This window comes from Taudactylus pleione, unplaced genomic scaffold (assembly GCF_031769625.1).
Source record: "Taudactylus pleione unplaced genomic scaffold, aTauple2 ptg000021l, whole genome shotgun sequence".
NCBI classification, from domain to species: Eukaryota; Metazoa; Chordata; class Amphibia; order Anura; family Myobatrachidae; genus Taudactylus; species Taudactylus pleione.
The window spans coordinates 219516-237522 of record NW_028284423.1 but is presented as its reverse complement, the minus strand read 5'-3'; the positions used below and the strand labels follow the sequence as shown (position 1 = coordinate 237522).

Genomic DNA, 18007 nt, shown 5'->3' with positions numbered 1-18007 from the left:
CAAGAAAATACTTCTGTTACCCCAGTGTCCGTGGTGGTCAGACACCAGGACTGGGCGAACTGGAGAAGCCAGCCTCCAACTCTGGGGTCCCCCGAGAGGAGGCCAGTCCCGTGAAGCTGAAGGCTTATAGTCCAACTTGGGAGTAGGACGTCTTGTACTCCAAGCCTGTTCTAATGGCTGAGCAGATTTCCTGGCTACTGACTGTCTTGGAAAGCTGTATTTTAGACTTACCCTGGCCTCACAGGGCCGAAAAGACGAAGCCCCAGACCCCGATGGGACTTTAGCCGATGGCAGACACGCAGACGTAGCTGCTGCCTGCGGGGCCACAATTGTGTCCAGATGAGGGCCAAACAGAACCTGTCCCGTAAAAGGCAAAGCATTCCAAATGGAATCTGCGTCCGCTTTCCAAGAGCGCAACCACAAGGAGCGGTGAGCCGCCACTCCTGCTGTGCCGCTACTGCTGCCGAGGAGATTCTGGAAAGGAGCAGGCTATATGTAAGACTGTCTCATTATGAACGTGGCTAAGTCTCTGAGAATTTGCCACTATCCACCTGCTCTGCTGGAGAGACAGTGTGCAGAGATCCAGTTACCTACCCAGTGCTCCATGGCTCTGGCCCTCCAGCACACGGCCATAGCCGGCCTGGACGCCCCTCCAGCAAGGGAATAATTGGATTTTAGATATATTTGCACCTTGCAATCTGTAACCTCCTTCAAGGAGGACCTGGAGGGCATGGGCAACGTAGCAATCCTCACCAAAAGATCAACCGTCTTTGAGGCTGGAACCGCTCACCCGGATTTTCCACGCCAAGTCTAAATGATCCACCTTGACCAGATAGAGGAATTACAGTGGCAACACCCTTATCCTTAAAGAAGGCATATTTGGATTTAGCCACGGGAGATATGTAATAACCAAAGCCGCACGGACTGCCCGTATATGGCCAGGTATATAAACTTTAGACCCAAGACTACGCCTCCTCTGCACTAAGGGGCTCCTGTCTGAAAAAGTCAATAATGTCACAGTCACCAGACGTCATGATCCTTAGCCGTCTGAGACCCGAAAGGCCGTTTAGAAGGCCGAAGTGGTGACTCCCCCTGTAAAACGTCCATCAGGTGCTATACCATTTGGACAATAAATTCACCCACACAGGCTCCTGCGAGACCTGGGGGGGCGAAAAACAGGATACACTGGGGTATCAACAACTGTCCAGGGACCCCCGCATGTGATGAGACCACCACTCGCTGCGATAACCCCTATGGGGAAACACAGGGAGCGTTGCCCACAAGGGCTGTAAGCATCTTAGCCAGCCGAGGGCGGTCCCTTTTTGTGCAGGCACAGTGACAGAAATGTGTTATATAATACAACATGCCCTCCATAAACCCTCAGCGCCTACTTATCCCTCCGCTAACTGCACATTATATCAGCACATTATAGCTGGAAGAGGATATCCTCGTTCACTTTAAAACATGAGGAGTGTGAACAGAGTGTATGTGACTTCCCACACAGAAAAACCACGTTTACTGTGAGGTAATAAACACCCTGCAACACCGCACCGCAAGGGCTGTAGCAGAAGAAGAACAGGGATAGGAAAATGGCTGACAGTCAGAAATGAAAGTACAGGCAAACAGCGCTAGCATTTAAGTCACATACAATGCAAAGATAACATCCTGCATTACAAGCACTGCGATCAACTACACAGGCCAGAGCCTGGTAGGAAACAGTGCTGCATACACTGATCTTAATTGAAGGAGAGGTATGCGGGGGGACCCGGACCGAAATGGCACCTGTATCAGCTTCCAGCAGAGTTTGCCATCACCAGCACATGCAGAGAGAAAAAAGCCATCGAGGAGCAGAGAGGAGGCCGGCCCGGGGGAGGAGCGCTGACAGAGCCTGCTCAGACCGCTGTGGAATGGCACTGTGTAGCGGGGGAGACGCCGGCTGTGAGACAGGGAAGGCGTTCTCCCCTGGCCTGCTATTAACCCCTGGGACGCCGCGCTGTACCGCACATGCTGCGGTCCGCTGTCCCTGGTGGTCTAGTGGAAGGCGCAGGATCAGTACCTGGCCCCACGCGCAGCAAGTCCCCAGGGAGCCCCTTGCCTGGGGACCAAAAAGGACTGTTACCGGCGGGTGCCCACCGCGGGACCCCGCCGCTTACCTTGTCCCCCGTACATCCGGCCACAGTCCAGGTAGCCAGGGTCACCGCTAGCTGTGACCCCAGCTACCTACCAGCATCTCCGGATCGGTACCGGCGTTCTGGTACCGGCGGGGTGTAGGAGCGACAGCATGGACGTCAGTACTGACTGTCCATGCTGTAAGGCTCATCTTGTGCAGAAACAGCTGAACTCTGAAGAAATCTTCTGGGGCTATTACAGCCCGCTCTGTTAATGTGATCCGACCTCTGGCCGGACACCCACGAAACTGAATTGCCTTGGCTTGGTGGTGGGGTATAGGAGAGGGACCCTGGTGCATCCTGGGAGGCTGAAAATGTAACTCTGTGGTGTCCGTGCCTGACGTCATCACCTATACCCCAAGGTATCCTGTGGATACCCTATGGACCCTGAAGTAGAAAGTGGAATTGACACCTAAAGTGGAGTAAAAAAAAAAAAAAAAAGCACCCATGTGATAATCCAAGAATAGTGTTTCCCAAACTCTTTTTTTCCACTGCCACAATAACCCGGGTTATTGACAGGTCTTCCCGGGTCACAGCTCAGGGTCCCTGAAAAATAACCCAGGTCAAGTGACCTGGGAATCCGACCCGGATTGCGACCACGATGACCTGTGTCATGCCTCAAACCAGTGGACTGGCTAGCTTCAGTGGAGCTTGGAGATGACATTATCTACAAGCGTCCATTGTAACGCCAGAAGACCCGGGCCAGATGTAATCGGCTGGACACGGGAATAACCAAGGTCCAGGCGCCAGTGTAAAAGGGGTAACACCCGCCTCCGACCCATGCTCAGCCCAAGGTCAGTGTCCCGGGTAGGCAGCCAGGTTTTTGGTGGAAAAGGGGTATATAACAGTTCAGGTTTTAAGGATATCCATGTTTAAGCATAATCCAAAAAAGAAGTTTGAGAACACTCAGCAGGACATCTGCTTAGACGTTGGTTTTATTACTCACATTGCAGATACAAACAAAGTCGATGTTTCAGACATACTAAGTGACCACCTTCAGGACATATAAACCCAGACACAGGACAAGACAGCAGCAACATTAAATAGTCTAAAGAACCATTATTATACCTTATTTAAATCCAAAAAAAGCACTGAAATGTACCTATACTAATTAGTAAAAGAATCGCGACAGCCCGACATGGGTGAAAATCCCGATCGTCCCTAAGGTAAGTATTCACTAACCTAATTTCCTCCCGTAACCCTAACCCTCCCTTAGGGGTACCTAACCCTAACCTTCCCCCAGTGCCTAACCCTAATCCCCCCTGTAAGTGCCTAAACCTAACCCTGCCTTCCCCGCCGCCTAAACCTAAGTCCCCCAGGGGGGGGGGGCCTAACCCTAACCCTCCCTCCCCCTAGCCTAACCCTAACCTCCAGGGAGGGTGCCTAACCCTAAGTACCCCCCAGGAGCACTAAACCTAACCCTCCCCCCCCTCGCGGCTATCAGCGCTCGGCATAACTTCGATCGGGATGCCGGGCGCCGGTCTCCGAGCGTCTGTAAAATGACAGACATCTAGATTTAGACGCCTGTCATTTATCCCTCGCCGGGATAAAGCAGTCGGGAAGCCGGCTGTCGGGATAAGGTCCGCCGGCTTCCCGACTGCATACCATTAGTAACAACACCATAGAGGCTATATACCACTCAGCTGTACCGTTATTCATTCATCACCAGCGGAAATGCATAGACCGGACGCGCCCGTTGCCTAGCAAGGAGTCCGGTCGCCACAAGTTTATTTACAAACTCACCAATAGTGGTAATACACTGTTCTAGAGTTTCAGCGGGTCTCCACACATGATAGGCACCTCATCTTCCTTCACCTACTGGCCCCCTAAACAGCTCTGGTCCGTGATCACTGCTTGAAACGCAAACCGGAAGTGTCAGCCCAGTATGAGACGCAAACAGGAAGTTAGTTCTGTTACAGTTATTTCTATCACCCACCACAGCCTTACGGGACTCTCCCTACTAATATAACACTATACTTGTGTCTACCATAATGCATATTTATATTCTCTACCTAACACATCTGTCACAGTCCTTCTACTAAACCGGTATTGTAAACAACATAAAAACCCCTATTGGATCTTGGGAAAGATGGTGATGCCCATAATGTTCCAATGGATGAAAATATATATATTTTATATATATATATATATATATATATATATATATATATATATATATATATATATATTTTTTTTATTTTTTTTATTTTTTTTTTTAAATAAATAAAATACAGCGGGCATCTAGAGGCAAAGAACTTACAGATCTCAATCAGAGAAAAAAAAAATAGAAAAAGTAAACAAGTATCAACATTAAAAATGAAGGTGTCCTGTTATTCCAAAAACATATTTAGATGGACATATTCGTTTAAACCCCTGTGAGCTACTGTATTCAGACAGTGAATCCATCTTGCTTCCTTCTTTAGCACCCGTTTTGGTGGTACCCCAGTCAATGATCATATGTCTCAATATTGATACCTGGTGGCCAAACAGCAAAAAAATGGGATTTTGGTACCTACCGGTAAATCCTTTTCTCTGACTCCACAGGGGACACTGGAGGTGCTTACGCTGGGGTATAGAGGCGTGGATAACAGGAGCTGGCACTTTAATTAATTTAGACGTGTGAAGCTCCTCCCCCTCTATGCCCCATCAGCCCTCAGTTTAGAAAATGAAGACCGAGAGGAGATGGAGAACAAGCGGAGTAAAAAAGGGAGAGAACACACAATCAAAACATACAACATACTGAACAAACCGAATAGGCAGGCGGAGAGTGCTGTGGTGGGCGTCCAGTGTCCCCTGTGGAATCAGAGAAAAGGATTTACCGGTAGGTACCAAAATCCCATTTTCTCTTTCATCCACTAGGGCACACTGGAGGTGCTTACGCTGGGGACGTTCCAAAGATTTCCCCACGGGCGGGAGCGCTCTGCGGCACCTGCAGAACAAGGCGTCCGAAACGGGATTCCGAAACAGCGAATGTATCAAATTTGTAAAACTTGACAAACGCGTGAACTGAAGACCAAGTAGCTGCATGGCACAATTGTGACATGGAGGCTCCCCTACCGGCTACCCATGACGCACCCACTGAACGTGTGGAATGAGCCGAAATGGACGAAGGAGGACGGCGGTCGGCACTAACATAAGTCTGATGAATAGTCAGCCGGATCCAACGTGCCAAAGTCTGCTTAGACGCTGGCCAACCCCTCCGAACCGAATCATAGAGGACAAAAAGCGACTCAGATTTATGGAGAGAAAAGTCCTTCAGGGGTATTCAATATGGGTGCGATAACATAGTTTTTGCGTTAATATCGCAATTATGATGTCATTATCGCAGGTTTTACTTTTACACCCTATTCAATTTCAAAGACTTATCGCAGTTTTGACAAGTCTTTGATAAAAAACGGTGATAACTTTTCACCATTGAATAGGTGTCGAAAAAAGTGCAGAATTGGGGTTTAGGGGTGCAGGCTTAAAAAAAATAGCCTGCACCCCTGAGAATGACATTTAAAAAAGAACTGTGTCAAAAAAAGGTAAAAAAAAAAAAATAGGGACACCCCAAAAAATAAAAAAATTGGGGTGCAAAGAAAAAAAAAAAATGGGAAAAAATTGTTAAACAATAGGGAAATAGGTTCAGGGCTATTCTGCAAGTATGCGGCAGGTGTTTTCTAGAATAGAATTATAGCGGCAGGTGCACAAATGCAGAATTATTAAAAAATTACTTTAGGGACACCAAAATATGCTAGTACCCATTTTCATGTACCCCAAATTTGATGGGACCACTTAAAAAAACGAAAAAAATTACCTAAGTGCTCTACTGCATCACTTCTTCAATGTCGGGAAAAAAACACCTGCTGCGGCTATTTAAATCCCCGACTTTCAATTGAAGGCTAAAACGGGGATACCCATAGTGATCCCCCATGTTTTTACAACTTTAGGGGGGTCTTACAATTATTTTAAGGAAAAATTCGTAACTTTACGCAAATCCAACTTCGGAGTTTCCCATTTTCGTTAATTTTATATTGAATACGGGGATAAGCGGGAGCGCGCACCAGACTTTAACGCAGGAAAAAACTCCGATATGAAACGTTAACATCGACAGTGAAGTTAACGTTTCATATTGAATACCCCTCCTAGAGGGAAGATCCCGACTGGAACACCACGAGATATAAGAACGCCAGATGCGATGATAATGCGCAGCCGAAACTGGTTTCCTGGCGCGTAGCATGGTGGGAATAACAGAGTCTGGGATTCCTCTGCGTCTTAGGATATCGGTTTCAAGAGCCACCCCGTTAAATGGAGTTGCGCTAGGTTGGGGTGAACGAAAGGAGCCTGCTGTAGCAGATCCGGACGCAGAGGAAGGGGCCACAGATCGTCTGACAATAGGGACCGAAGGTCCGAGAACCAACTTCTCCGAGGCCAGTTTGGAGCCACGAGAATGACAGAGGCTGACTCGTGTTTTATCCTTTTTAGCAGTCGAGGAAGGAGTGGAATCGGAGGAAAGAGGTAAACGAAGTGGTAGATCCACGGAAATGTCAGAGCATCTACTGCCTCTGCCTGCGGATCTCAAGTTCTTGACACGTATAACGGGAGCTGACGATTCCATCGTGACGCCATGAGGTCCACCTGAGGACACCCCCATTGACGTATTAGCGCGTTGAACATCTCTGAATGAAGCTTCCATTCCCCGGGATGGATATCCTGGCGGCTTAGGTAATCTGCCTCCCAGTTGTCCACACACAGGATGAATACCGCCGACAGGATTACCGACTGGCTCTCGGCCCACCGGAGGATCTGAGTTACTTCTCGCATGGCCATGCAACTCCGAGTCCCTCCTTGGCGGTTGATGTACGCGACAGCCGTCGCGTTGTCGCACTGCACTCTTACCGGACAAGTCATCAGAAAGTCTGTTGCTTCTATCAGAGCATTGTAAATCGCTCTGAGTTCCAACACATTTATGGGCCACCTTTGTTCTAGAGGGGACCATCGACCCTGAAAGTGATAGTCGAGGACTACTGCTCACCATCCTCGAAGGCTGGCATCCGTAGTTACAATGATCCAGTCCCACACTCCATATCTCCGGCGCGCTAAAAGATTGTTGGATTGTGTCCACCAGAGAAGGGCCACTCTGGTAGCTGGGCTCAGACGGATCTGTCGATGTAGAAGCAGATGAGACCCTGATCCCTGTGTTAGTAGGTCCAGCTGAAACACCCTGGAGTAGAACTGGCCGAACTGTAGTGCTTCGAAGGCAGCTACCATCTTCCCCAGGAGAAGCAGATAAAGAAGCAAGGACACCTTCCTTGGTCTGAGGACCAGCTGAACTAACAAACGGATATCCCGGGCTTTGTCTATTGGAAGAAAGATCTTCTGTGATGCCGTCTCAAAGATCAAGCCCAGAAACAGCAGCTTCTGGGATGGATTGAGATTTGATTTCTTGAAGTTGATAAACCAACAGTGTTGTATTAGAGTCTGATATTTCAGTAAGGCATGACTTGTTAGAAGGGATACCGATTGCGCCTTGAGTAACAGGTCATCCAAGTAAGGGATTATGTTCACTCCCGATGACCGAAGGAGAGCAATCATGACTGACATGAGTTTGGTGAAGATGCGGGAAACTGATAATGATCCTTCAGTATGGAGAAACGCAGAAAGGCTTGGTGTGGTTCCCAGATGAGAGCATGGGAGATAGGCATCCTTGATATCCAGGGATAATAGGAACTCTCCTGGTTCCAAGCTCGCAATAACAGACTGCAAAGACTCCATTTTGAACAGATACATCTTCAGATACAGGTTCAATGACTTGAGGTTCAAGATGGGCCTGACCGATCCAAACGGTTTGGGTACTACAAACAGGTTTGAGTAAAACCCCATACCCCGTTGATGTTCTGGAACCGGAACTATCACAGATGATACTACTAGAGACTGTCTAGCCTCCTGAAGAACCCTGGCCTTGTCTGCGGGAATTGGCAAACTTGTAGTGAAGAACCGATGTGGAGATCTCGAAATCTATTCGGTACCCCATTTAAATTAGTTTGTGGATCCACGGTTCTGGAGAGGTATTGTTCCAAATTTGTTGAAATCCTTGCAGGCGGGCTCCCACTGTAGGAGGTCCCAGGTGGGCCGGAAGACCGTCATGCCACCTGTTTCTCAGATGGTTTAGGTTCCTGTATACGTGCAACCGTGTGAGGGCGACCTCTACCTCCTCTTGCTTGGGAGGGAGCACCTCTGGCTCTACCACGAAAGGAATGTGGCGCACGAAAGGAATGAAAGGAAGGTACAGTGTAAGATCTTCTGGGAGCTGGTGCAGTTGACGGGAGGAAGGAAGATTTACCCCCCGTGGCCTGGAATATCCATTTGTCTAACTCCGGGCCAAACAGCATGTCACCATTGAATGGCAAACCCTCCACCGCACGCTTGGATTCAGCGTCCGCATGCCAGGCGCGCAACCAGAGGGCTCTGCGGCCCGAAATAGCAGAAGCAGATATGCGAGCACTAATTTGACTGATATCTTTTGACGCTTCTCCCAGGTAAACTGTAGACTCACGGATGTGTTCTGCTAGAAGGCGTAACTCTGCTCTGGAAGTACCCAAGTCCAAACCTGTAATCAACTGGTCAGCCCAGCCTTGTTAACCCAAGCAGTAACAAGAGTGGGCCTAAGTTGAGCACCCGCTGCAGTATAAATAGATTTTAGCGTTGTCTCCAATTTACGATCCGAAGGATCTTTTAGTACTGTAGCTCCCGGTACAGGGAGTGCCGTCTTCTTAGAGAGACGGGAGACGGACGCATCTACTGGAGGAGGCGTTTCCCACTTCTCCATCATGGTTGATGGAAAAGGGTAGCTAGATGGAAACCGGCGCGGTATTTGGAACCGTTTATCCGGATGTTTCCAGGCAAGTGAGAGCTGTTGTTGAAGATGTAATGAGAACGGAAAAACCGCCGAACTCTTTGGTTGTTCATTAAATAATTAACTTACCTGAGGATGTAATTCCTACATCCCAGGAGTGTGAAGGATTTTTCTGAACGCCAAAATTAGAGATTCCACCCTGGGAGAGGTGGACTCTAACTCCTGAGTATCGTCCTGTAATGCTTCCTCCAATTCCCCTTCCTCAGTATCCTCCGTAGCGAGGAATTCCTCGTCAGATTCTTCTGACTGGAGAACAGTCGATAAAGGACGCTTTTGTGTTGGTCCCTGTAAGGAAGTGGAGGGTGCAGACACAGCTGTACCCATTACCTGTACCAGGGTGTCAAGAGACTTGGTTAGCCCAGCAACCCATGAAGGCTGAGACTTACGTGCCTCAGCTAACTCTGACTTAAAGCCGTCATTACTCCTACCATGTCAGCAGCCCATGTTGGTGCAAGCGAAGCAGGATTAGCCATAGGTGGTTCAATTGCTATACAAGCACCACATAATGTGGACCCAGCGGCATGCGGCTTGGTTAGTTTGCCGTTACACCTAGAACAGACAAACATCTTTTGAGAAGCCTTCATTCTGTTTGACATGGATACACACAGTCACCACACACAGAGGGACAGAGTACAAACAGAAGTAATGAATAAAACAGAAGGCTGGCTTGGGACACAGAGGAGGAGAAACACCCCACTCACTTCCCACAGATTGGATTCCCTGCACTTACAACCCCAGTGTATTATGCACAGCCTCTGTACCAGAGGGCCTGATTCAGAGCCGAACGCTCTGACCAGAGCGCTCGCTCTGAATCAGGGCCCTCCTCCCTCAACTTGGAGCGGCCTCATGGACGCTCGCATAGCTGTGGGTTACCACCCACAGCTATAGCGAGCGTCCATGATGATGGTCGCGATGATCAAGACCATCGCGACCATCGGGCTTGCGACGGAGACCCTGCGGTAGCGTCTCGCTGCCGCAAGCCCTGGAGTGATTTCGGCTCTTTCAGAGCCAAAATCACTCCCACTGACATCACTAGTGATGTCAGTGGGGCCGGCTTCAGACGGTAGGCGTTCCCATGGGAACGCCTCCGTCTGGCAGCCACGCCCCCGGCACGCCCACCAAAGGGGGCATGATGTCAATCAACATCGACAGCACGCCCCCTTTGGTGTGAAACCCGGAGCGACGGAGAGCCCGTTGCTATCCGGGTCTCGCGCAAGCGCACGAAGGAGCTCCCTCCATCGTGCGCATGCGCAGTGGGGCAACATCGACCCGCTTGCAAGCGTCCTGCGCTTGCGAGCGGGTCTGAATGACCCCCAGAGTCTTCTGTGCTTATCACTTGTTCTGTAGCCGGGAATGGGGAGCAAGAGAATCCAGCCTTCTGTATGTCTGCAACACTCTTCCTGTATAAGGGAGAGATGCAGGCATTTAACAGTTAAAAAACGGCAGCCACGCTGTTACTACAGCCACTTGCCACGTATAGAGCGCAGGAGAGAGCCCGCACTGATTAGGCTCCGTCCCCTTCTTCATGCCCTAAGGGCTCAGATTATGGCTGCTATGAGGCCATTACCTCCCCCTCCGCGTGTATCAGCGGGGAGAGGAGAGAAGCAGGGAGCTGGTTGTAACGCTGTTTCAACAGCGCTATGATAAACTACACAGCGCAGCGTGTGCTAGCGCTGGTCAGCGGGGAGAGGGGAGAAGCAGGGAGCCGCGTGTAGTGATTACACACAGCTTCCCTGACACAGCGTGACAGGAGCCACGTGGGTAGGAGCCGGGGGATGCGCAGCATGTTACTCACTGCGTGTCCCCTGTAGTCTCTCTCTCTCTGCAGTGCAGCCAGTCTTCTCTTCTTCTGTGTGAAGACTTGCTGTGGCTGTAAGGAGCTGTCAGGTGCACTCCTTCCTGGTGTTTGCTAAAACACCAGGGCGCCAGGTACCCAGACCCCACCTTTTAGATAGGTGGCGAAGGGTACCTATAGGAATGTAAAAGATGCTTTAAAAAAAATAAAATAAATATGTATTTGCTGGAGCACAGTATAATGTGAACAGCTCCTAGAGGCAAATTTTCTAAAACTGAGGGCTGATGGGGCATAGCGGGGGAGGAGCTTCACATGTATAAATTATTTAAAGTGCCAGCTCCAGTTATCCACGCCTCTATACCCCAGCGTAAGCACCTCCAGTGTCCCCTAGTGGACGAAAGAGAAATTGCCACCACAGGTTTATCCGACCCATTGCTAACCGTATGGATGAATGATGCTGCGCCAATCTTTCCCTGAATGAAGTTTCCACCCTGCCACATCAGAGGAGAGGTATTAATGGGAGGAACAAACGAAAGCCACAAAAACTTCACTGCAACCCCAGATTGGCATTTCTTGTTTTCTTGTTTTTGTCACCCACCTGCAGCTACTTACATCATCACCACAAACTTCTATACATGATACTTGGTTAAAATCAAATGGAATAAACTATCAACGTTATAGTTGTATACAAATTTGCATATTTTACTCTGGGCTGTACACCGCAATATCAAAAACCACTGTTACATGATTTTATTAAGTACTTTCTCCTTCTGGGAAGATATATTAAAGTGGTACAATTATAATACTGAGGCACTGCCTGCTATAAAATGGGATGCATAGGCTGCAGTCATTTGAGCCATAACCCAGTGAATCTACAAATCAACACAGTGAATCTGTCAGCCACTGTTACTACTCCGAGAGGCAGATCCCTCCTAACTCTGCAACCTGCTGCAGAGTAATGAAAGAGAGCATGATGTACGTATTTTGTTACTTGTGAACATATACAGCCTCGCAGCAGGTCTCTGTGGTGAGGGTGAAAAACAAAATGTTTCATATGAAAGAACCTCTAAATACCAACTTGGAATTGAAGCTATGTAGCATGTCAGTATCATACAATGTTCAGTGCTAATTACTATTATCTGCTTTCTGTAAGGTGCCACAACATGTCCACAGCACCACACAGAGCTTTAACACAACAACTGTCCATCATTGTTCCATGACAGCTGTGTTCAATAGAAAAAAAGGACCTCTCACACCACTGCACTGCAGAAAGCTACAATTCTCCCCACATCTTTAGGACGGTGTCCTAATTGACAGGATACAAGTTACAAGAGATGTGACTGGGTCTTTGCGACACCATGTCCTGCCCTCTGAGTCAATATGCAAACACTGCACGTTTCTGCAAAGCACATATGGAAGCTGACAATGACTTTGAGAAGCTCCGCCAATCTGACATGACAGCCTACTGACAGTAATAGTGCCCTTAGTCTAGTATAAACACTATGCTAGAACATATTGTTCCTCCACATAATCCACAGCATTGCATGTATATTAATGTTAAATTGTGACTATTTGCTGTGGGGAAAACTCAATTGCTGGCTATGTGTCACTGAACAATGCCCCACTGTGCCCATATCAGACAGTTTTGTTAATGCTAGCATCCTAAGATTTCCTGCGCACCTCTATGGGGTACAAGACAAAACTGGCAATTTAGATAGAAGTGATTTTCTGCTCCGGAATGGCAAATCGCATCCAGCCGGCCCAACTGTATTCCACTCTAAGTTATTTTAGATCAGTTCTTATTCCAACTTTTGTGCAACTTGCAAAGATAATATTAGAAAAAAGAAATTGGTCATCAAAGTTTTTTTACCATAACATCTTTCCGGATTCAGTTTACTAAAATATATATGCAATTAATATTACAGTTGCAGGCACGAAAGACACAGATAAATAGTCGAGCTTAAATGACCACTAAGCCTAAAACACGTGAAAGGGTTACTAATACGTTTCAGAAGTGTGGTTCAGACAATCAAGCTACCAGAGAATTGTAGAAAAAAATATGTACAGGATTCATCACCACCTATAGCCATGGTTCAAAAAATGTAATTCATTAGCAATAGTTTTCCTTCCCCAATGGCTACTTAGCTCCTGGAATTTGTTCAGTCCCAATATATAACTCCCATACCATTACAAAACTTGTTACATACTGTACGGGATTTGTTATTATCAAATAAAATCAAATGTATTTCCCCATGCCTACTTCATTACCTGATGCTGACAAGTGGCAAACTACAATATTAGAATCAAAAATTTATTTTATAACCTGATTTCACTTCCAAGGATGAAACAGAACAACATACTTACAATAAGATGAACAACATGCTTTTAGACACTGGGGGAATTCAATTGATTGCGATGTTTTATAGCCCCTGGAAGGAGGTCCTGGAGCTATTCAATTAACCAACTTGAGTGTTTCCGGTTAACAGAGCGCTGATAAGTACGACTAGAAGCACTCAAGTTGGAGAATGCCGGTTAGCGCGACTAAAGCAGGGTGTTTAGACGCTGTAACAGGCATTTTCCAACTTAAGTGCCAGACGGGATGCCATTACCACCACGAAAATAAAAATCAAGAGAATTGGAATACACAGCTTGATATGCCCATTTTCCATATCCTTTGTGTGATTGCATTACTAAAAGGGGGCGGACATCCCCTCAAATTACCTTTTGTTACTTCACACAGTAAAAGGTGCTTAAAAGACACATTCCATATAATTTGTGCACCAGGTGTCAAAGTGTTTTATATGAAATACATTCTTCTCGTACCTGTTATGTTTTCATGATTTAAGGACATACAGAAGATGGTCACTCTGGAAGTGAAACTACGGGGTCTATGTACTAAGACTTGGGGGTGGGGGCAGAGAGGGGAGAGGAGAAAGAGGGAGAGAAAAAGAGCTTGCGAGAGAGAGAGCGCGTGAGAGAGCGCGCAAGAGCGAGAGCGCAAGATCTACATTGTGATAGAAGGATTTTCTGTATACTGAAATTGTGGAGCTAGGTTTGGCTTACTTGTTTATTTGTATAGTGCATTTTACAGTAAGGTGAGGTTAGCTTCAGTCCAGGAAGCCTTAGGAGCACCCAGTAAGTATAAATACTTTTTGATAAAAAAATGTAGGGGAGCCCTGCACTACTGCACCAGGATGTATATTTACATACAATGACCTTAAAAAAGGAATGAAAACTGAATGCTTCAAAGTAACCACGTTATCACGCCAGGCACATTTGCTGCTGACAATATATGGGTCTTCCATTGTCCAAAAAAAAAAAAAAGGCTAAACATACACGCATTTTGGAAGACTAGAAAAATTTTATTTTAACACTGTCTGGCTACGCATTAAAAAGCTCTAATATGTTGTCCAAGTTGGTCAGCTGGTCATATGCTAACAGAACGTCTCCAAACAGAAGAATCTGTCAATTCAAAAGGATGTAATTGAAGATTTCTGGTTGAAGAAAATGCTACAAATTCATACAAAATGTACTTCCAAAGTTCAATGTCGAAAAAACACAACCGATCTATAAAATGATCAAGGATACTGAAAGCACAACATATTCCATCGTGTGTACCAGCAATCATAAGATGTCTAATGTGAAGGCAAATCGCCTTGAACGTTCAGGTGTGTACCCAGCCAAAAACAGTTATCAATAAGAGAATTTATCTAGTTATAAAACTCACCTGTATTAGCAGACAGCACAGTGGAGAGAAATTGATATTGACCGTCAGATCTCCCTTTTGCAGCTAAGCAACTTCCATGTATGCAGTCATCAGGATTGAAGTAACAAATCCATAGTAAGGGTAATTGAGGCCAATATTTTGAAAAGTGTGATATTCAACAGATTTTCTTTCCTTCCTTTAAGTGTTGGTAGCCAGTTTATGACTTGGCTTGAAGAAAACGCATATATGCACTAAGAAGACGACCAGCTCCCCGGCTCCAAGTCTGCTTTATTGAGGCCAGAATATTAGATTGTATTACTCAGGCCCCATCCTCACCCACAATTTACTTCTAACCAGAGACATATTCCTTGGGCCTATTACACCGTAAGAAGCAAGGCTTAAAGTCAGTTTTTTTAAAAGTACATAGAAGGTCTGTTCAATAAAGCATAATGATGTGGCAGGTGGTATCTGTGGAGAGGGGAAAGAACACAATGTTTAATATGATACAACCACAATATCCCAACATTTACATTGTCAGACAAAAACAATGAAAATAAAATATGTAGGTCAGTGTTAGACATTTCATAGCAGCTCTGACCACCACACTATAGACAGTTACAACTCTTCCCATCTCTAGGACATGTACTGATCATGGACTAGGATTAAGGTCAAAAGCTGAAACTGAATAGTTGTGACATTACTGCTCAGGCCCCTGTGGATGTGTCAATCAATCCACATTATGCATTTTTGCAAAGCTAGACTGCCTAGTTAGGAGTTCCTCTGCTTTGTTAGAGCTTAGTTAAGTATAAACACTCCGAATCATGCATGTTTTTCCACTATGCAATACATGGTGGTAAATATATATTACTGTAAAACAGTGACTTTACTTGCTCTAATAGCAGTTACAAACCAGATGATATTAACCAAACATTACACAGGGAAGACAAGCATGGAAGAGATACAGCAAATAGCAAGGTATGAACAGAAACGTATTACAAAGAGTTCTCTGCTTATACGAGTGTGTTTAATAATGACTATATTCTTATATTTACTATTCTACAACACCACACCCTTCAATTGCTACTGTCCAATGCACATCCAGGACAAGGTCACTCTTGTCATGCAAATCAATCAATATAGGCAGCAACAGCCACTTAAGATATTTAAAAATTGGCTTTCAAATGAAGAATTTGACAAATTGAATAACATAGGAGTTTGGCTCACTTAGGGGGAAATGTACTAAGCCTTGGAGAGAGAGATCAAGCACCAACAAATCAGCTCCTGTCACTTTACAGGCTGTGTTTGAAAAATTACAGTTAGGAGCTGATTGGTTGGTACTCTCTCTCTCTCAAAGGCTTAGTACATCTACCAAAACATAGTGCGTGTGTACGTACATCATACCTATTCCCGCTAGGCTGTTTGTGCAGGGTGTTGTGCCCTGCCAGATTTTAAAATGACAAAATGCGCCCTGCCTTTATGGCGGCAAACCGTTGAAACAGCCTGCCCTCAGCCGTCCCCACCCGCGGTCCGCAGTGTTCTGCGGGTGGGAAAAGTTGCGGTTTAGTATCCACAGCCAGTCAATATAGGTCATGCGCATGGCATCTATTTACAGTGAGGTGAGGGCTTGGTCCCCAAGTGCTGGGCTTGCCCCATCAAGTGACGAACAAGGGGGAATGGCCACTCCAGGAGGGGGCGTGGCTTCATGTCACACCCTCCTTCCCCTGAGCGTACGCACCTTTGGCGCTCGCTAAAGTGCCTCTTCTCCCGGACCGCACCCTGCCTGCTGTTCACCCTAGAGTGAACATTAATACCCATTTGTGTTTGTTGAACATCTCATTCCAAATACATTGGTATTATTATACAGTTGGTCTCCCTTTTTCTGTTATTACCGACTACTATCCTCTGGGATGGCTTTTTCATTTTGATGGGCCTTGCTTTGTACATGGTGGCATTACCCTGCTAAAAAGAGAAAGAGCCTTTCCCAAGCTGTATATCTCTGTTCACAGGAACTGAAGGAGACCCCAGGCTAAAGCATGAAAACCAGCCTAAAACCATTTTTACTCCAACACTAAACTTTTGCAGTACACATTCTCCTGGCATCCCCTCAAACCTAGATTAGTCAGACTTCCAGATGGTGAAATATGATGTCACTCCAGAGAACCCCGAGTCCAAAAACGGTGAGCTTTACACTACTCCAGCCCATGTCTGGCACAGAGCATAGTGATCTGTGGCTTTTGTGCAGCTACTCAATATTGAAAACACAGAAGTTCCTAACAGCTTTTGTGCACCTGAAGCTTCCAGAATCAATTTGGAACTCTGTAATGAGCGTTACAAATGAAAACAGACAGTGAGCTTCTGTGGCCTACTGCTTTGTTGCTGAGATGATCAGAATGAACACCAGAATTACACTAGACTTTGACCATGGAATGATTGTGGTTTAAGTATATCAGGCACTATTTGTCTCCTGGGAATTTTACGTACAACAGTCTCTAGATTTCAAAGAGAATGGTGCATAGAAAAACAAAAAAATATCCAGTTAGGGCAGGTAGTGGCAATTCTGAGAGTGAAAACAGCTGGTCACCGAGAAGACAGGGTAAAACGATTAAACTGCTTCAAGCTGAAAAGAAGGCAACAGTAGCCCAAATACCCAATGTATTACAATAGTTTTAAGCACAAGAGCGTCTCCGAACGCACGGCACATCAAACCGAATGGGTTACAGCAAATGGCCACATGAGGCCCTACTCCTGTTTGCTAAGAAAAGAAAACTAATGCTACAGTGGACACAGGCTCACCAACACTGGACAATTCAAGATTGGAAAAATGTTGATTGCTCTGATTAACCATGATTTCAGCTGCGACATGCAGATGGCATGGCCAGAATTTGGCGTAAACAACATCGATTCATTCTGCCTTGTATCAACGGTACAGGCTGGTGGTGGTGTAATGGTGTGAGGAATATATTATTGGCCCACTAAAGGCCTCATAATACCAAATGTTCATTATTTAAATGCCACAGGCTACCCGAATATTTTTTCATCCCTTTATGGCCACAGTCTGTCTATTTTCTAATGGCTACTTTTGTCAGGATAATGCAACATGTCACAAAACACACGTTCCATGAAGCTGGTTCAATGAACATGGCAATGAGGTCAGTTTACTCCAATGGACTCCACAGTCACCAAATTGCAAAACGATAGAGCACCTTTAGGATGTGGTGGAATGGGAAGTTTGCAGCAAATCAGCAGCAACTACGTAATTCTAACATATTAACATGGATAAGAATCTCTAAGGAATGCTTTCAGCACCTTTTTGAATCCATGCCACAAATAATTAAGGCTACTCTGGGGGCAAAGGATGGTCCTACACAGAACTATAAAAAAACACCTAATAAAGTGGCCATGGAATATGTTTGTATATATATTATAATATACACACATAAATA

At 46.1% G+C, this 18007-nt stretch overlaps 1 protein-coding gene across 1 annotated transcript in view; it reads right to left on the bottom strand.

Moving 5' to 3' along the window:
• Nucleotides 1-18007, bottom strand: part of FBXW7 (F-box and WD repeat domain containing 7) — a 260641-nt gene that overhangs the window by 237329 nt on the left and 5305 nt on the right. The window contains exon 2 of the mRNA XM_088448231.1: nt 14586-15032. The gene's annotated coding sequence lies outside the window, so the exon portion shown is untranslated. The remainder of the gene's footprint in view (nt 1-14585; nt 15033-18007) is intronic.